Source organism: Myotis davidii, unplaced genomic scaffold, assembly GCF_000327345.1.
Source record: "Myotis davidii unplaced genomic scaffold, ASM32734v1 scaffold133, whole genome shotgun sequence".
NCBI lineage: Eukaryota > Metazoa > Chordata > Mammalia > Chiroptera > Vespertilionidae > Myotis > Myotis davidii.
Window position 1 is genome coordinate 2,081,270 of NW_006284732.1, and position 21,334 is coordinate 2,102,603.

Below are 21,334 nucleotides of genomic sequence, written 5' to 3' on the forward strand. Positions count from 1 at the left end.
TTCCCCTCCCTCCCCCACACAGTGGTTCCTGGCTTTGTGTCTGACTGCAGTGTAATAGAATTAGAAGCCTTTCGCCTGTGGAACCATCGCCTTCCTCAGCACAGGGGAACTCCTTAACACCTGTCCATGGCTCTGCACGGAACTGGGAACTGTCCTCTCCATGACCACAGCAGACCTCTCCATGGAACCCAGAGCCACCAGGACCCAGTGCTCATGTCCATACGCTCATCACCTGAGGCCAGAAATGGGCATACATCTAGACCTTTTGGGGTGACCAGCTTCCCAAGTTTTTCCTGGGACTAGTTGGGGGACAGTGACTGGAACACAGGACTTTCAGGTAAAACCAGGAAACTCCCAGGCAAACACAGACCAATTGGCCACTCTCCTCTTTTTCCTGGCTGTCGAGCCAGGCCAGGTGGAGAGAAGAGCAGAGCCCCTTCTGCTGGGTGGAGCATAGCTGGGTGGAGCCTCTCTGGCAGGGCAGTCTTGAAGCCCTTCTTGTAAAGTGGAGTTACATAATAAAGAGAAGATGGATATGATTCAGCACCGCCACAAGTGGAAGAACATACACATACCTAAATATAATCTACAAGTGGCTCCTCTTGATGGTATTGCACAACCAAATTAGCTCCTAAAAAAACCAACAACACCCACTTTAAAGCACAACAGACGATCTGTACTTCTGCTCCAAACATTGGAGTTTGCTCCGGTAGCAGAAATGGCTGAGACAAACAGGATGGAATTGGGATTTAGTTCTGACAACATTGCACTTGTAACTGGGCATCACCCCACATCCCTGGAAACTTCCAAGGTTCAAGTCTTGGTCCAACTTCTTATGTCCAATGCCTGGCCTTCTGGCCTTCACGTAAGCACACATTCTCAAGCACACCACGTATGCCTAATCCCCTCCACCACAAGGCAAAGATTGATGTGACTAATGCAGGAGGGGAGTGTGGCAGAAGTCTTGACTGTATTTCAGAATGATTGATTCCTTCCCAGAGAAGCAGGCTTATAGAGGAGTATTGTAACCATCAACCAGACTGAAGTTTCAAACTGGGTGGGGTGGGGGGCTGGCATGGTAAGTCCCCAGCGCTGCCCTGCTGAGTTTATTTTGGAAGTGTGTTTTGAATTACAGCACTGCCTCTTTAGACCGGTATTTTAAGATGCTCTGCCAACCCGCGAGGGCTCCAAGTAGCTTTTGTTTCTGTACTCACACAGATGAGGAGCTAAACTAATTGAGAGAGTGACCCAAATTTGTGAGTATCACAGAGTATCACAATTGTCCTGAATTTCTGCGCCCTCTGCATGTATCTGTGTTTACGCCCATTTGGAAGTCACACTTGGAACGCTTGCAAAAATTTCTTCACCTACATATGATCAGTAAATAAATAATCAGCTCCTGCTCCTAAGTAGTAATCTCCCAAGGTCACAGGAAGAAGAATTTCAAGGGCTAAACTGCTTCTGAGGCTTTTGTTAATATAAACACAGCTAAGCAAAAACAATTACTGTTTCTTTCTTTGTTCAATAATGGTACAGTGCAGCTGTGCTCACCTATCTTCCTTTAATTGAAATGATTTAGGTGTTATAGCATTGATCTACCCAAGGTTGTAAGGGTAGATTTGCCTTATAACCTGGGAATGTTTTCATTTTTACTCCTTTGAGCATAGTTTTCTAGCCAAGAGCACTTCAAATGGTCCTCAAAATTCACTGAAGAGAATAAAAGGGGAAAAAGTCCTCCCACGCGTATGCCTCTACCACCCCACTACCAATCCACACACACAAAGAAAAGGTACGGGGCATGTAAGGTAGTGGACAGGAATGCAGGTCCTACCAAGGGGGCTCTCAGAGGATCTTAATTTCAAATGGGCATTTTCAATTTAGTGTATATGTCTCTTTCTCCCTTTCCTTATTCCTAGCTTTCAACCTCCTTCATGATTAATAGATACACCAGAAAGCTTCTTATTCTCTCTTTGGGAATTATGCTTATAACAAAGAGTAACTTATGCAAAGAAGCAAGTTGCTGACTGAGGGTGGGCAAGCAAAACTCGGGAGCATGCAAGGAAGAGCTACAAGGCTGGCGAGCACAAGGCGCGTGGGTGGCCTGCCAAGCGCAGCAGTTGGTAGGGACAGAAGGCTTCAGATGGACACATCCAGGTCTGGGCTGCTGAAACAGGCTCACCTGCACTGCACAAGCTTTGCACTGCCAACCAGGAGTTTGTCTGGGTCCCATCTCCAGGTTGGGACCTGTTGACCAAACCCAAACCCAAATTTCTTCACTGAGACCCTCAATGTTTGTTTGTTTGTTTGTTTTTTTTTGGGGGGGCAATCAAATAGGGGTTTGCGTTGGGGGTAGAGAAAGAGAGGTTAAATCAACCACTGAATAAAAGCTTGAAGATTTCGAGAAGTGAGAAGAAAAAACAACACTGAACTTTCTAGAAACTTACTTCTCAAAGTATGGTCTATTGGCCACCAGCACTTTAATCTGCTGGGAGCTTATTAGAAACTAGAGGCTTGGTGCACAAAATTCATGCACATGGCGGGGGTGGGGGGGTCCCTCAGCCCGGCCTGCACCAGGGCCTAAGCTATCAGTCAATGAGGCTCCCACCACCACTGCTGCACTCACCAGGCATGAGCCCAGCTTCTGGTTGAGGGGCACTCCTCCTGTGGGAGCATACTGACCACCAGGGGGCAGCTTCTGCATTGAGTGGGATTAGGCCAATACCAGCTCTCTGACATCCCCCAAGGGGACCCAGATTGAGAGAGGGCCCAGTCCAGGCTGAGGGACCCCACTGGTACACTATTGGGGCTGGGGAGGGACTTGGGAGGTTGGCCATTCGGGGAGGGACTGCAGGAAGGCTCCAGGGCATGTCCAGCCCATCTCACTCAGTCCCAATCGGCTGGACTCCAGCAGCAAGCTAACCTTCCAGTTGGAGCATCTGCCCCCTGGTTGGTCAGTGCATGTCATAGTGACTGGTCGACTGGTCAACTGTCTGCCCCATGGTGGTCAGTGCCATCATAGCAAGTGGTTGAGTGGCCTTAGCATATCATTAGCATATTACACTTTGATTGGTTGAATGGATGACCAGATGACCGGACACTTAGCATATCAGGCTTTTATTATATAGGCCTCAATATCTGAGGCCTCCACCTAGACCCACTAAAATGGAATTTGCATCTTAACAAGATTCCTAGTGATTCATATGCAAAAAAAAATCTGAGAAGTGCTGACCTAGGATAGGACCTGGGAATTTCTTTTAAGAATTACCCACAGCTATTGTGATCCTCAGTGCTTCTGGTGCAGCTGGTCTGGGCTAATGCATAGGGCTCAGTATTTTGAAAACACCCCTCAGATTATCTGAATGGGTACCCAGAGTTGAGAACCAACAGTATACAACAGAGAAGTGGTTCTCCAAGTGCAGTCTCCAGCATCACCTGGGAACCTGTTAGAAATGCAGATCCTTGGGTCCCACCCAGACCTACCAAATCAGAAACTCGAGGTATGGGGGCCAGCAATCAATGTTTTAGTAAGTTCTCCAAGTATTTATCCAGAAGTACTGCTATAGAAAGATCCAAAACTGGAATACGATCTTCAAATATACACAAGTCTACTCCTCAACACCTCCAGAAATATCCATTACCTGTGGTAGGAAGTCCAGACTTTTCAAATGATAGGTTCTCCATAAATTAATCCAGCATGCCTTTCTAAACATATCTCCTGTAATTACTTTTAACACATGCTACTAAAATAAGAGGATTGGATTCTAGGGTCCTTTCTGGCTATAAAACTTAATGATTCTATGCTTCTAAAACTATAACTTTAATCCGAGTTCACTGTCTCCTTAAAGATAGCAACTTAGCTAGCTGCTCAACCTTCTTTGTCTACACAGGCCTCTCTTCTCATCTTGCCAGGTCAGATCCTGCTCATTCTTTTAGGTCATGTATAAATACTACCTCATTCACTAACTGGTTCCCTCTGACAGAGCGGACCTCTCTCTCCACATTTCTTGTATCACTTGCTCATTGCATTCACTTCATTGTTTTCTATTAGTCATTTGCCCGATGCTTTGGATCTCAGCCATATTTACTGCTCCTTGAAACAGAACAGTGTTTTATTCTTTCTTAACTACTTCCAGCTTCTAGCACTGCCCTCTGCACATGGAAAGTAGCACATAAACACTGATTGCATTGAAACAAATGGGTTGAGAGCTCTCACGAGAATTTGGACTATACGAACTATACGATGAATCATGACTGGTTTCTCAAATACAGTAGGCAAGCAGAGAATTCCAAAGCAGCCAACAAGAGCACAGATATCTTGAGCCTAATAAAGCTGACTCTGTTCCAAAGATTTAGTTTCAAAATAAGGCTAATTCACATCCTCAATGAAATTCATAAAAAGAAATTGTATCAAATTTTATACTAGTTGGCACATATCACCCAATAAATATTTTATTTGATGAATTTTGGAATGAATATCAATAGAACATTTTCTAGACAAAACTCTAGAAAACAGCCCTAACCGGTTTGGCTCAGTGGATAGAACATTGGCCTGCAGACTCAAGGGTCCCAGTGTCGATTCCAGTCAAGGACATGTACCTTGGTTGCGGGCACATCCCCTGTAGGGAGTGTGCAGGAGGCAGCTGATCGATGTTTCTCTCTCATCGATGTTTCTAACTCTCTATTCCTCTCCCTTCCTCTTTGTAAAAAATCAATAAAATATATTTAGAAAAAAAAAAACTCTAGAAAACAAAAAAGTCTTCATTTTCACTCCCACCCTGTATATGTTTAAGATACCCTTTATTAAAATTTAATTTAGCTTAACCACCTGCCAGACACATTACAAACTTTATCTCATAATCTTCACAACATTAAGAGGGAGGTATTTTTATTCCCCCCTTTCTGGGTAAACTCAGAAAAGGTTACTCAAAGAGGTTAGATAACTTGCTCTAGCTAGATAAGCGGCAGGATGAGGCCCACACTCAGACCTCTCTAAGTCCAGAGCTGTCATTCTCTCCAGTATATAAAAAAGCTTGATATTTCAAAGACTTCAAAATATGTACTCATCCTGTGTGACTATAGACTATGTGTTTATTTCTCCTTTTTATGTTTGTAAACATATACATCTGCAGAATAAGGCAACCAATAGAACTTTAAGGGATTGATTCCTAATGAGCCCTTTTTTATGAAGAGATAAAGTAGAGAGGAATAAGGGGGATGAAGATGATGAAGGAGCAGAGCCGTGTTCTGAGTACAGAAAGAGGATTAAGTCACATCTGGTGAAATACCCCACACCTGTATAGGCATCAGAACCGTACCACCACATGCCAAGGGCAAAGGTGGAATGTTTCACAGTGGTCGGTTGCAGGTGCTTCCATTGATGTGCTAAGGAAATCTGCAAAATATAGGATATCCCAAAAGATATATACACACACTTTGAATAATTATAAAGGCGATGTTTATTAAGATGTGTTTCATTTTCAAAATTGAGCTATTAGCTGTTAAAGTGTGTATACATTTTGGGGGGAACCTTGTATGTGATTTTGCAGTCCAACCTCCCATTATCAACAGCATCTCCAAATTATAGAAAGTGCTAGTGCATTTCCTCTGGCTCTAGAATCTTTCTTTTGGAACATTATCCCTATAGAATTATCTCCCTTCTTACCTCTCAGTAGTCTATATTTAAAAATGACCCCCCTCCCCTTCACAATACTAGATATCAAGCTATACTACAAAGCCACGGTTCTCAAAACTGCCTGGTATTGGCACAAGAACAGACATATAGAGCAATGGAACAGAACAGAGAACCCAGAAATCGGCCCAAGCCATTATATTCAATTCACATTTGACAAAAGAGGCAAGAGCATACCATGGAGTCATGACAGTCTCTTCAATAAATGGTGTTGGGAAAATTGGACAGATACATGCAAAAAAATGAAACTAGACCACCAACTTAGACCTGCACAAAAATAAACTCAAATGGATAAAGGACTTAAAGGTAAGACGGGAAACCATAAAAATCTTAGAAGAAGCCATAGACAGCAAAATAGCAGATATTTGTCGTAGCAACATCTTTACCGATACAGCTCCTAGGGCAAGAGAAACTAAGGAGAAAATAAACAAATGGGACTACATCAAAATAAAAAGCTTCTGCACAGCAAAAGAAACTATCAACAAAACAATAAGAAAGCCACTGCATGGGAGAACATATTTGCCAATGTTATCTCCAATAGGGGTTTAATCTCCAACATTTACAGAGAATTCATACAACTTAACAAAAGGAAGATAAACAATCCAATCAAAAAATGGGCAAAGGTTCTAAATAGACACTTTTGGAAAAAGGACATAGAGAAGGCCAAGAGATATGAAAACATGCTCAAAGTAACTAATCATCTGAGAGATGCAAATCAAAACAACAATGAGGTACCATCTCACACCTGTCAGACTGGCTATCATCAACAAATCAACAAATGACAAGTGCTGGTGAGGATGCGGAGAAAAAGGACCCCTCATGCACTGCTGGTGGGAATGCAGACTGGTGCAGCCACTGTGGAGAACAGTATGGATTTTCCTCAAAAAACTAAGAATGGAATTCCCATTTGACCCAGTGATTCCACTTCTAGGAATATATCCCAAGAAACCAGAAACACCAACCAGAAAGGATATATGCACCCCTATGTTCATAGCAGCACAATTTACCATACATATTAAGATTTGGAAACAGCCTAAATGCCTATCAGCAAATGAGTAGATTAGAAAATTGTGGTACATCTATACAATGGAATACTATTGTGCTGTAAAAAAGAAGGAACTTTTACCATTTGCCTCAGCATGGATAGAACTGGAGAACATTATGCTAAGCAAAATAAGCCAGTCAGAGCAAGGTAAATATCACATGATCTCACTCATTTGTGGAATATAATGAACAACATAAACTGATGAACAAAAATAGAACCATACTCATAGAAACATTGAATAGACTGTCCAACCTATGAGGGAAGACAGGGGGTAGGGAAGGGGTAAGAGATCAACCAAAGGACTTGTATACATGCATGTTAGCATAACTAATGACCAATGGACAGAGACAGTAGGGGGGTGAGGGCTTGTGCTTGGGGGTGGGGGTGGCCAGGGAGGGGTCAATGGGGGGAAAAAGACTTATGTAATACTTTAAACAATAAAGAATTTAATTTTTTTAAAAATGACCCCCCTTCTCAATCTCTCACCTCTATGCAGGACTGTCAATTGGTCCTTGAGTGCTAGAGTGATTTTATACTAAGGAATGAATGACTGGGAGATATCCTCTATTAGAGAAATGCACCTGGAAAAAAAAAGACTTATGATCTCAGATGAGTTATCATTGGGTTAAGCTTGTAGAATTATTTTGAAAGATTGCCTGTAAGTGTTCTTTTTGGAAGGAAGAGTGGAGTTTCCTGTATTCTTTCTCATCTAATCATTGTTTTTCAGGGCAGAAAATTAATGGCCTTCACTTCTACAAGGCTGAAGACTCTTGATCTGATCCAGTGATGGGTTAGGTTTAAAACTGTGACTATGATTTTGATTCTCTCTGGTTTATCTGGGAAGAAAACTCACTAATAGGTGCATTGAACACAGAGAGGCTGGGGCATACTTAAGCATAATATAAAAACAGAGAGGAACCAGGGTTGTTTAGAAAAGCCAAGCTCAGGAGATGAAATGGAGTGCTGGAGTCAACACCACCACACAAAGAAGTTGTCATGGAAACCCCCGTTAGAAAGCAAGCCATTGGATTTCGGAAATTGGATGAAGAAAGACTTGATGGCAAGAGAGAAGGGGAAGGCTGAAACCCCAGAATGAAATCAGACACTGAAGAAGAATGGAGTCATCATTCCACCTTTGTGCCTATGAAAGTACACATCATCGTTATAGGACTGGAGCATGACAGATCTGAAAGGCCTGTCTGTCCAGCCAGGAGGTCTCTGAGCAAACGTGTTAGAATCTTCCTTTTGTGGCATTGCAGTGCTCATGACTCATCCTGCAGAACAGAGTGATAAGTGGGCGGAATCTCTTTTAAAAGATTTTCAAGAAGAATAGGTAGCGTGTCCATATCTAATATTAAGCAGAAATTAATTCTCCACTCAAATATTAAGGGTAGAAGCAGGTAAAAGAGTTACTTCTGTGATGTTTTGTACTAAGCATTCCCTTTTGAATATGGACCTGAGGATTTTGCAGGAATACCAAAGATTGATTTCCCTGTTTTCTGGCTAAAACAAATTCCAAAATGATATGATTACATGGACTTATAACATTGGCACTCAAAATGCATATGGATTGGTTTTCCATAAATTACCTCTTAAAGAAGACTCTGTAGTACTAAATGTACACATGCGGTTACAAAAATTTTCCAGAGAGGAAAAGCAGAGAGCATGCCAGAGAAAAGAAAGAACTCTTTCAGCAATATGTAGAAACGACAGAAGGCTGATTGTATGTACATGTTCTGATACCTGAATCTGGAATAAGAGATTGGTTGGGACAACAAATAGTATATATGAGGAAAAGGTAAAACAAGTTGCCACTACGTAATATGTAGGGGAAAAAGGGCGCGTGACATCAGAAATTTGAATATTTGTTATGAGTAGCTCTGGCCAGACTAGCTGGTCTATGCTTCTATCAACAAATATAACATCTATTCATCATGACCCTAGTGACTTCCTTTGTCTTTGTGAGCTATATCCTAACATAAAGTTGGGTAAAACAAGGACTTGAAGTGGAATGATAGGGATAAAAGAATACTATACTTTTAAGCAATTTATATGTTATTAGCTTAATGACAGGCTCAACTAAGGGACATACTGGGACTTCAAGAGGAGACCACCAGTAGAAAGAAACAAAAGTACAAATAGGGATGAGGTAGGACCAGGCCATCAGAGCAAACTTGGCTGTATGATTTGTCGCCTAAAGGAATGGGGCAAGAATTCAATAATTAACCAACAGTTATTGGAGCCAAAAAGTGAATAAGAATGAAAGCAGACATTTCCAGGCACTAATGAATATCAAAGTTGGGCGATGACAGCTCTTTGGTCCCCTGTAGAGTATCTAATTTGGAGCACAAGTTCAAGAGGTAGAGTAGATAAGGGCACGGAGTTAAGTTTCCTTACGTGATCACCAGCAAAATTTGAGAAAGTACCAGGGTCTTAGCCAAGTGAGGTGGGATCTACCACAAAGATTTAATTCTTGCAGAGGATTGAAAATATGCCCCAGGAACTGAAGCCGCAGTGGAATCCTATAGATGCAACCACAGATGGGACAGAAAAGTTGTATTTTGGTGCGCTCAAAGTTGAGGCTTGGCTTAAATTCATTTCCAAATCATTGGTTACCTGATCTGTGTTAGTCAAGGTTTGATCAGAGAAACAGAAACTACTCCAGATAGTTCCAGAAGAGAAATTTTAATGCAGGGAGTTAGAGGCATAGCAAAACCTGTGGAAGGCTAGGGAACAAAAGTTAGTGAAAATTGCTTTTATAATTTAGAAAATCAGGAAATGCCGGAATTGTAAGAAACTTTCATCAATGACCTTGGGTGCCTGCCACAGCACTAGAGGTGTTCCACTGAAGGACTCCTGGAAGCCATGGTCAAAGCCTCACTTAGATCATCTGTGAAAGCCTCAAACCTGCCTGATGCTGCTACAGGAACAGTGTTGCGGTCAACTCCTCTTCTGCCTTTCCATCTTGCCTGAGATATTTGCTTTGGCACAATGTAAGTGGGAAACCTTTGGCAAGGCTTCTGGGAAATGTAGTTTCCAGATTTTGCAGCCCATGTGATTCAGGAAGAACATAAAATGGGGAAAGAGATGATCTGGCATAAGGCCTAAGTGAAAAATACCAGTAACACTGCTTGCTTATGGAAATATTATCCTAAAATGATACCCTAAATGGGTCAGATTGACCCACGCTCTTGGGACAGCTGTATTGGGCGGGATTAATGCTGGGGAAGCAAAGTCTTCTACTCTGCAGAGGCAGTCAAGTGCTGTGAAAGAGCTTTAAAGGATGACTTGAAGAGTATGGGACCCCACGGGGAGAGACAAGCCAAGGAGGGGGAACATGGCAGGTGCAATGACCTCCTGGAGAGACACAATCCACAATATGTTTTAGAACTTTCACAAGAATATAGAGTATAAATGGGACAGAGAAAACACAATTGCCTGGGGACAGGCAAGTTAGAAGGAAGGTTCTAGTAACCCAGTCATTCAGCTTATATTATTAAAAGTGTTTTATGAATAAAACATTATTCCAGATGAGGCAAAAATTAAAATAACCTGAAGTAGGATAATGGTGTTGGCTGGAAAGAAAGAGGTAAAAATGTGAGACCTTAAAAAAGAAGTTGATATGACTTGACAAGTCAGTGGAGAGCAGGGAGAGGAAAGAGGCCAAATAGGTCTACCTGGTTTGTGTCTGGGTAACCTTGTGAATGGTCCTACTAATCGAGATATGGGGTACAGACTAAAAATTGGACTTGAGAAGTTCTTTTTTTGGGTCTGTTCAGTGGAGAGGTCCAGCAACTCACTGAAGATGGGGATGGAAGTCATGTTAATCTCCCCTATTCCTGGCAGACCAGCAAGGTAGGCCTTACCTGTAGGTGGAAGTAACAATAATCTACATGTATGATTTGGGATGTTCCCTCGTCCTATGCCCTAACCTAGTTTGATGTCTGCAAATATTAGCGCTTCACACCTTTGGCTTAAAGTTAAAGCCCTTTATGCGTTTGTAGTACTTGTGTGCCTCCTGCAGCATGGGAAACTGTGATTGCTGGTTCCATCACCACTAGCTTGATGTGTCCCTGTTAATACTGTCCTCAGATATCAGAGTATAAGCCAGGAAGAAGTGGAAACAGAACTGTTCAATCTTATATAATGCATTGACAGTTAGGGAGACTTGTAGAGCTTGTAGAGAGGACATTCCTGCAATTTCTCTTCTGTCTTTATAGGCTCCTTTTCTGCTTTACAATTATTATTTCTTTATTAATAACTTGATTGTTGAAGTCTCAGGAAATTCCAAGCCTATTTCTCCCATTAAAACGAAAGGAACTCATCAGATGGAATCATGAGTCCATTAAGATGGAATGGTGCATCTTCATTAACTATGATTTACAATGTAAAACAGATTAATAAAAATGGAAGCACTCTGCTGGAAGGGAAATATATAAAAGCATCTTTTAGGGCTATCTAAATCACATTGTAAGTACCCAACGAGAGAAAGAGAAAACAAGAGACAGAGGAAGGTATTGACTGAGAAAAAAAGCAGGACTGAAAACCTGCAAGCCAGTTAAGTGGTGTGACTCATAGCTCTCAGTTTTTGGTAGACAGCTGAAGCCAGAGAACATTCAGAGCTGCAGACAAACAGTTACATTTGGCATCCGGGTATATTGAGTAAGAGCTCCCATTGCACTGGCCTGTCCTACAGCTCATATGAGGTCATGGTTGGGATGCTGATTAATAGAGCTCCTGAGAACGCCCCCTAGCCGAAATCAATGGGTTTTCAAATGGTTCCAAGTGTACCAAAATATTGCTCATTTCAATCTATTCCAAAAAGTTAAAGAAAACAATAATATGTCAAGAACTATGTCATATTTTCCATATAATTCTGTTTAAAATCATCAAAAAGTGGGGAAAAAAAAACTGGAAGTAGTGATTTTTAGTGTTGCCCATAGTTATAGGGTAGTGTGGCACCGCTTAAAACTTTCTCCAATCTCTCAGTCAGGCTGGCGCTTGTGTAGTTCATTTATTTATATAAACATAAAGACCAGCCAAGAAAGAGTTTGGAAATCACTGGCTTAAAGGATTGGTGTGTCTGACAGGATTAAGTGTTGGATGGAAACAAGATAAGGAAAGGAAGATAAAGAAAAGATCAATGGTCATATTCCCCTGAAGAAAGGATTATCAGTAATGTGCTAGAGCCAGCTCATACATACCAGCTCACAAGAGGCTATTGGGCACATCTTTTCCCCAGTCTACATTCAGTGACTTTGTTTTAGTGGCTTGAAATTGGCCATGGTAAGAGGATTTTCACCACAGAAATTGGCCAATGTCACAATCAGGGTCTTCTCCCTCTTCCCTCCCCCGCCCCCAGAGACAGTTATGAAACATTTATCAGCATACCACTAGAACTTAATCCAAAGGTAATTTAGCCAGCAAAACAGCCAAGGCCCTGTGAAGCTCCAATCACTGGCCTTCTGGACATGGTCAAGTTAGGGACTATTTGGAAGTTTGTAGAAGCTTGAAAGCGTTCTTGGAAAACACACCTTTGTTAAGGGATCTGAAAGTTGATATGGGAAGGATCACATGGTAGGCACTGCTCAGACATGGAGAACCTTTCTCATTTGACTCAAGGACTCCAAATAAAGGAACAAGTTGAAAGATCCAGAAATCTGGAACTCAGAAGGACTTGTTTATAGGGCATTCTAACAGCTACACTTTTGCTGCTGGAGTCCAACTACAGAAAAATAGGCTTCAACTACATTCCTTAAGCATCACAGAGCGCTTTTCTAGAGCCAGGGTCAGTAAGCCCTGAGTTGAGTAGGTGAGTGACACGCAGAAGCTCTTCTGAGAGGCGCTGGATGGACAGCATCTATCTGTCTGAGATGCCTCCAGCTCAGTGGTTCTCAACCTTCCTAATGCCACGACCCTTTAATACAGTTCCTCATGTTGTGGTGACCCCCAACCATAAAATTATTTTCATTGCTACTTCATAACTGTCATTTTGCTACTGTTATGAATCGTAATGTAAATATCTGATATGCAGGATGTATTTGCAGGGGTCGAGACCTACAGGTTGAGAACTGCTGCCGGCAGCTTCTGCTTGGCTAAAGCAAAGACTGGGAAATCCTTTCTGCTCCTCCCTGAATCCTCAGACTTCTCTGGAAAGACGTTATTAAGCCTGAAGTGCTCCCAGTTGGGTGGAGGAAGAGTAAAAGCTGTCAAACACAGAAGCAAGGGCCCTGGGAGTTTCAGTCCACTTTGAGGAGCATGTTGATTTGTTTGGTTGAGTCTGAGACAAGCCTGTCTGCCTGCAAAGCTCTCAGAGCCATGTGTGTTTACAATTCAGCAATCAGCTCTAACATCAACACACACAGCGCGGTGGGGCCCGGGAATGCACTTCCTATTTTAATCAGTTGCCCAGCAATTGTGTGTCATTGTCATTGGGCAGCCAAGCATGAGAGTATAAGCCACAGTGCTTGTTCATCTCAATCCCAAGACCAAGGTCATAGGCATTGTCTTCCCCAAGAAGACTGAGCACTGGCACGTTTTCCTAGCAGGCGGCACACTTCCCTGATGGCTTAATCTGAAAGAGTAAAATTTGCTTCCTCAAGAAAACATTGACTTAATTATTTGGAAAAATGTTTGGAGTACTTGAGGGTTGCTTTAAGAGCTGCTACTCAAAATATGTAACAAGTATTATATGAACACTGACCAACCAGCACAGATACTAGCTTCACTGTTGGGCTCCCAGAGACCCCTATTCATGCCAGCCTTAAATTAGATGCTGGGTTGTGGGGGGGCCTAGAGGGTCCTGGAAATGAGGCATGGATGATTGGGCAGCAAGGGGACATGCTGGGAGCTGAGGAAACACCAGCCACTATAGAAATGTTGCAAATCTTTAACAACCAGTCAGGCTGCCTCAGCCAGTTTGGCTTAGTGGATAGAGCAGCCGTGGGCAAACTTCGGCCCGCAGGCCGGATCTGGCCAGTTTGAAATGAATAAAACTATTGAAAAAAAAGACTATACCCTTTTATGTAATGATGTTTACTTTGAATTTATATTAGTTCACACAAACACTCCATCCATGCTTTTGTTCCGGCCCTCCGATCCAGTTTAAGAACCCATTGTGGCCCTCGAGTCTAAAAGTTTGCCCACCCCTGGGATAGAGCGCCAGTCTGCAGACCAAAGGGTCCCAGGTTGGATTCCAGTCAAGGGCACATACCTTGGTTGCAGGCTCTTCCCCAGGCCAGGCTCCGATCTGGGCTGGTGCAGGAGGCAACCAAATGATGTGTTTCTCTCACATCAATGTTTCTCCCTGTCTTTCCCTCTCTCTTCCACACTCCCTAAAAATCAAAGGAAAAATATTTTCGAGTGAGGATTAATAAAAACAAACAAACAACAAAAATCCAACCAGCCAGGCTGTACCTGTGTTTCCTGGCTGGGAGATCTGACCATCCCGGGTTACCTGGGCCACGGGGGAAAAATTCAGTTACCACTGTGTTTCAGTTTATGTCGGCGGTAAGCAAGTGAGCTTTGAGTTGAAGAATAGAAGTCCAGGATTTCTATTTCTTAAACGCATGTAAGATTTCAAGAAGGTTCTTTATTTTTGTATCTGTCTGAATCTTTTCCATTTTTAAAGAGCACCCTTGATGTCACTTTGATGACGTTTATTTATTATCTTCTCCAAACTTGCTACGGCAGGAGTATCTTTAGTCACAATACTGATTCAGCTCAATTTTCTATACTTAGCAACTATCTGAGAAGGATCTGAGTCTGCGTTTAGCCCTAAATAACTACAAATAAGGGAGTAGCAGCAGCAGCCCTTCACAAGCTGCTGTGGAAGTGTGGCACTGGGGCTGGTAAGACATGCAGGGAGCTACAGGTGTGAGAACTGCTGTAAGCCAGCAGGAAATTCGGGTAGTAGCTGATTAAAGAAACAAAGTTGTGTACTCTAGAGCATTCCCCCCGCTTCTTGGGATGGTTTGTAAGGAAACATTGCAGTGTATTTATCAGTCTGCCCAACCCCATTTAGCGAAAAATGATTGCTCTTTGCTTTTTGTTTCCATGCTCAGATGATACTATGGCAACCAGGCTGCATAAAAGGAAAAGGGGGAGGTAGACGCTGCTTAGCAACTTGAAGATGTTTAAAAGGCAAGTACTCATTTTAACAGCAACAGTTTTAAAAATGTCAGTTTTCAGGAGAGAGAAGAGAAGAACATTAACGAAAGCAAATGAAATGCCACAGTAGAGGAATTAAACAAGAAAGAGAGAGGGGGAGAGGGAAACATCTGCATGACACCTTTTCAAAGCTCTTTCATGTGTATCCTCCCAGAAATCATGGGAGGTTGGCAGGGTCTTTGTTCACTCTTGGGGAAACTGAGGCTCACCGGGAGCCAGTGGCATCCTCAGGGTCAGCCAACTAGCTGGGGGCAAGGCTGGAACTAATATGCAAACAGCTGGATCCAAATTCCACTTTTTATGGCACCTTGCTTAAAAAACAAAATAATCAGAAAATCAGGAGTGGAGGGTGGAGGAAAAGTGAAGGAAGGAAGGGAGGAGAGAAGAGGGGAGGAGGGAAAAAGGCGGGGAGGAGAGGGAAGGTAGGAAGGCTTGCTGTGAGTTAGGAAGCAGCAGTATGAGTGGGAAAACAGGCATCAAAATAGACGACCATGTTGTTTTGACCAGAATGTGTAAACCAAAGATGGTTCAAGCTCCTACCCCCGCCCTCATTAAGGAATATTACATTTCTTAGCTCCTCTGCTACTCCAGCCCTCCACCCTTGGAAACAAAATACTAGATGGCTTACAAACCAAAGCCCAAACATGGAGTGATTGTGGTGCTGAGCTTGAGGGAGTGTCCAATAACGGAGGACGGTGACAACCACGAGAAAACATTATGTCAGACTAATGAGCGTTCTCTGGGGCAGAGCTGGCTAGAATGGGTTTCTGTACTAGTACACTATGCCCTTTCCTGACTGTCCCAGTGTTGGAGAGACGCCATTCAAGTTGGATAGAGGCCTAACTTAGAACCAACTAATTCCAAGTTAGGGGAAGTTTTGTCCTTGTTTTGGGTGCTCTGTGGGGTATAGAGGGAGGTGTGTTGGATGAAAACAAGTCGTTGGTTGTTTTCTGATCGTCAGTCATTCCTTCACTCATTCATTCCACCAGCATTTAGGGAACACCTACTGTGTTCTCCTCGCTCCTGTGCCCATTATTGCCCTGCAAGGGGAGGACCCACAGTGTCTGGTGCCTCAGGCTCAAAGAGGACAGTGTTTCCTTCCTGCTTAACAGCACAGTGCTGACAAGACAAGTGCAGCTGTGGGTTCCAGAGGTCACTGCCCAGTGACGTGCTCACTCTGCCCTGTGATGTTTGCACTTGCTCCTAATTGCCCGGACACGGAGGCAGCGAGAAACAGTGAACAGACTGCTTTCTCCTGTACCTACAGTTAACTCGAAGGCTGTAGGCCAGCGGTTCTCAACCTTCTGGCCCTTTAAATACAGATCCTCATGTTGTGATCCAACCATAAAATGATTTTCGTTGCTATTTCATAACTGTCGTGTTGCCACTGTTATGAATCGTAATGTAAATATCTGCTATGCAGAATGGTCTTAGGCGACCCACAGGTTGAGAGCCACTGCGGCTGTTTGTGAGGCGTCTAACCAACCAGGTGCCACCAAGCATTAGTTCTAAAGAGTCAAAAGTTTGAAGGGTGGGAGATTGGGTGCGGGGATGGGGACCTGGTCTTACTCATGACAAAATAAATAGGAAAGGAGTGAACTTTGGGTTCTAGTCCTCGTTTTGCCATTGGCTCCCCTTCCAGCTTTTCATCACACTGTCCCTACTCACAACACATGCTCCAGCCATAATGGATTTCACTTAAAAATTGTTTTTATTGATTTCAGAGAGGAGGAGAGAGGGAGCTAGAGATAAAACATCAATGATGAGAGAGAATCATTGATTGGCTGCCTTCTGCAGGTCCCACACTGGGGATCGAGCCTACAATCCAGGCATGTTCCCTGACTCGGAATTGAACCATGACCTCCTGGTTCATAGGTTGACACTCAACCACTGAGCCATGCAGGCCAGGACATAATGGATTTAAGAGCCCCAAACATGCTTCCCAGCTTCCTTTCACACTGTCCCTTAGACCTGAGGAGGCGCTCACGACTAGGGGCAGCTCATCCAGCTTGGCCCACCCCTGGTGATAGTTGTGACTGGCATTTATATGGTGTTTTCAAATGTACAAATCATTTTCAATGATCTCACTGAATAAAAAAAGAGCCGTTTTAGTTGTTTCGATAGCAACATCCCCATTTTATAGATAAAGAGGACGAGGGAGAAGTACTTTAGCGAGGCTCCTCCAGCTTCCAGGCACCCAGTGACTAGTAGGGAGCTACAGGGGTGTGGGATAAGGTCCAACATCAAATCCCCCCTCTTTAAGGATTTGGAAACCTCCTTCTCTTGTGGCTTACACGAAATTAAACCCAAATCTGCCTTTTGGAGCAAAGCAAAACAAATGCACGCTCTCTTTCAAATATTAGCCCTCCAAATATTTGAAGGCAGCCCCTGGCTGCCCTCCAGGGCTTTGCTGCTTACACTTGAAAGTGCACAGGATTCACCTGGGGAGTTAGAGATGTCAGATTCCCACCCACAGTTCTAGCAAGCCCCTCCTCCTCCCAAGTCAGTTGCTCAGAGGAGGGGGGAAAATCGTGTATTACTTTTTAAAAAAGAAGAAGAAGAAGAAAAAGATGTGCCATATCCTTGCTTCCTGGCCCCCTGCATTTATAACCCTGCCTAAAATCGCATCATGCATTTAATACGTGTTTTTGTTCAAAGGGACTTCATCCCAGTCCTATCCCTGGTTTAGAAAGAGCCTTCTCTTTTTAGACATCACTAAACTTCTATGAATAAGTCATCCTCGATAAATAGGGAATGTCTGTGTTTCTGAGTATTAGGTGCCTAGCTCAGCCCCTCGTACACCGGCAGGTAGATGCATAATAAATGGAATAATTACCCCCTCCAACAAAACCGAACCAAAGAAAGGAAAACACTAAAAAGAAAAAAAAATTCGGGGCACAGTCAGTTGCAAGAAACACTGCGTACCCACTGAAATGAGACAGGAAAAATGCTTCCCCTGAAAAGACCACGCTGCACGGAGCTCCTTAAGCCGTTCCACACTTAGAGGAACATGGCTCGGTTAGCATCCGGGCTGCGGAGGCGCCCGAGCTTTGCTGCCCTCTGCTGGACGGAACGCCACACCCGCGCCAGCATGTCTGGCCACTTGGCTACTGCTCTCCGGGGACTGTGTCCTCAGCCAGCAGGTTATGCAACACCAGCCTGCAACCCGAGCACGTTTGAGACAAGGAAATCAGTGACTTCATGGCGCTTCGACTAAACCTGCGATAAGGGCAGGAAAATAGTCACAATGCCCTCCTAACGTAGAAGGCACCCAGCAAAGTAGATGCATTTCATACGCGCAGGAACCCTAAAAACCAGGGACCCCTCCTGATTTCTGGATGAGGGATCTGAGGCTCAGGGGAGATGGGGCACAGTATGGAGGGGAACATAACTAGGGAGAGACCCGGCCAGGTTTGGATTAGGGCTCGTCTGACTTCTGGATGCCAGTTTTGCACACCTGGCCCTGGCATTAATTAGCTTGGGAGCGAGACCAAACACTCAGTCACATGGGGCCTTGGTTCTCTTCATTCTCAGAATGAGGGGTTGACTGAGGTGAACTTTGAGTTCCCTTTCAGCTCTCACATTCTGAGTACAGCCTTTGTTACTATTTGTTCTGGCTGCAAAGAACTAGACTACGGGATCTTCTCCCCCAGGGGACCATGCATTTCTCACCAAGCAAAGCTACTGGGAGAAAACTCGGGCATCCACCCTGCATCCCTGGCATGCCAGGGTCCGGCCATATCCTGCAGGGACTACCTGACTTCCACCCACCGCCAAACTGTGTCGAAGGTTTAGCGCTGTGTTCTCTAAGCAAGTCTTCGAGCTTTTGAAATCTGCCTATTGATGAAATGTACCAAAAAGCCAGACTTGCCCACCCAAGGTGCACAGGTCATGCGTCAGAGAAAGGACTATTACAAACTGGGCATGTCCATGCGAAGCCCTGTAGAGTCCAGAAGAAGGGAACATTTTTATATTCTCTGGGGAGAGCTAGTTCCTGGGGTCCCACCAAATGAGACGGGACAAGTGACTCCCCTGAAAAGAACATGCTGCAAGGAGCATGGTAGGTCTTCTGGGGAGCGGAGCATGAGGAGCTGGTGGGACCACTTACCTTTTTATTTCTGAAGTGCTTTACTGATGTATGATCAACATACACAAAGCTGTGATGTCTTTGGAGGCAAGTATACACATGTGAAGCCATTATCATCAACGTGTCCATCACCTCCAAAAGTTTTCCTCTGGCCCTGCCTTTTGTTTTGCTTTACACTTACCTCTCACCATCGGCTTCAGGCATCCTCGCTCTGTCTGAGTGAACCCTCAGGAGTTTTAGTCTGGTTCTTTGCTGGCATGATGGGGGTGGACATTTCAGTCTTGTCTAGTTTGGATATTGACTTGAGACATTCTTCTAGTTCCCTGGATTCTTCAGCTCATGAAAATATTTTATGGACTCTCTTTTCCGCATGGGTTTATGACACACCCCTGCCTCTCAGACAGTGCAATGGAAATTTTCAAAATCCAGAAACACACAAACTGGAGATGCCTGAGAGAGTATATGACCCCATCATTTTATTTCATGGATGACAATCTGAGCTCGTTGTCCAAGTAAGGGCAGTTCTCTGGAAACAATAGAAAGAGGTGGAACTGGTGTCTTTCCTCAGACTCTGGTGGTATCTTTCGTCCACCTGCAGGAAGGCATCAGGAACGCTGAGTCAGCACAGAATCGGGGCAGCCCTGAGAGAGTTAAGATTCAGCTTGAATATGCTATTCGCCAGCTCAGAAAGTCGGGGTCAGTGCCAACCCTATCAGGGCCTTTTCCAGAGCTCTCCCTCTGAACACGGAGCCTGGGGGGCTGTTTGGGTCTCATGAAAACCTCACACCTCACATTATCTAAGAAGGCCCCAATGATGTCCACCCCTAAAGTGATGCTGAAATAATGATCAAACACTGATCAAACCTTCGTTAAAGGCAGCCAAGTTGCAGTCAGAGACCATATCGGGCAGAGCTCCTAGACTGGGAACACATGCCCAGTGTAATTGAATGTGAGTATGATAAACAGTGACGGACCACTGACAGACTGCGAGGCTGTCAGGACAAGCTTCCCAGCCGTTCTGGTTCTGGGATCCTGGAGAGAAACTGGGAGGTCCAGCTGCATGCCCTGAACATTGTCCTCCCAGCTTGGAGAAAACTCTGACTCCTAATCCCTTAAAAAAACAAACAAAAAAAAATCATCATTTCATTCCAGTTGTTTGCGTCTTTTCGTCCCACCCACTATTTTCCCTATTAACATGGAACTGGTGAGGCTTGTCTCTTATTCATGAACCCTGGACAGTAAGGAAGGTAGGAATTCTCAGCACCGGGGGTGTTTAGAAGTCAGAGGGTGGGGCAAGGGATTCTTAAAGTCCCAAGATGAACTTGGCCCATGCCCATGAGTATATTTATAACTCAGAGTTTTTATTTAGGGGGTGGGGAGAAAGAGATGATACTGATATAATGGAGTGGTAAGTAAATCTGCCTGGATTTTTAAGATAAAGCCCAAGATTTATAAGGAAATTCCTTGTTTGCAGCTGCTTCCAGCTAGTGACCCCTGACTCCTAGGGTGGAGGGAAGGGTGTCCTCATATGAAAAATATAAGATTAGACACTTCATTCCATCTAAAAATTTTTAAATCTTCACCCAAGGATATGATCTTATTGACTCTAGAGAGAGAGGAAGGGGGAGAGCGAGAGAAACATTGATCAGTTGCCTCCTCTATGCGGCTCGACAGGGGATTGAACACACAACCTAGGTATGTGCCCTGACTGGGAACAGAACCCACAACCTCTTGATGTGTGGGACAATACTTCAACCAACTGAGCCACCAGGCCAGGGCTCCATCTAAAATGTTTGCCTTAGAAATATGATTACTACTACTGTTGCCACTACTACTCCTACTACTTACTACAATTAGTATTTTGTATGTGTATGATTGTTTTTTTGTTTATTTGTTTTTTAAATCTCTATTGTTGAAAGTATTACATATGTCTCCTCTTTTCCCCTCTTCTAACCCACCCTCTCCCCCCGCCCCAGACCCTCACCACCCTATTGCCTGTGCCATGGATAATGCATATAAGTTCTCTGGTTGACCTCTTATTATACCCCTACTACTACTATTACTACGATAATGACATTAATAGCATGCACTCCCATCTTCCTTTTTTCTTTTTTTTTTAAGTTGGAGAAATCCCAGGACTCCAGGGAGATAGGGCTGCTGCTAAGCTCTGCAGAAGCCTGAAAATACGGCTCTTCCTTTGACTTCCCATCTCAGGACACATCTAGGTAAGAACCAATAATGGCCAAAAATCATTACTAGTTCAGGCCAATCTGCCAGCGTTGTGGCCATCAGTGCTTGCAAGTTTGTTCAGCCTAGACGTCTGTCCCAGGCTAAGGTTTGTGTG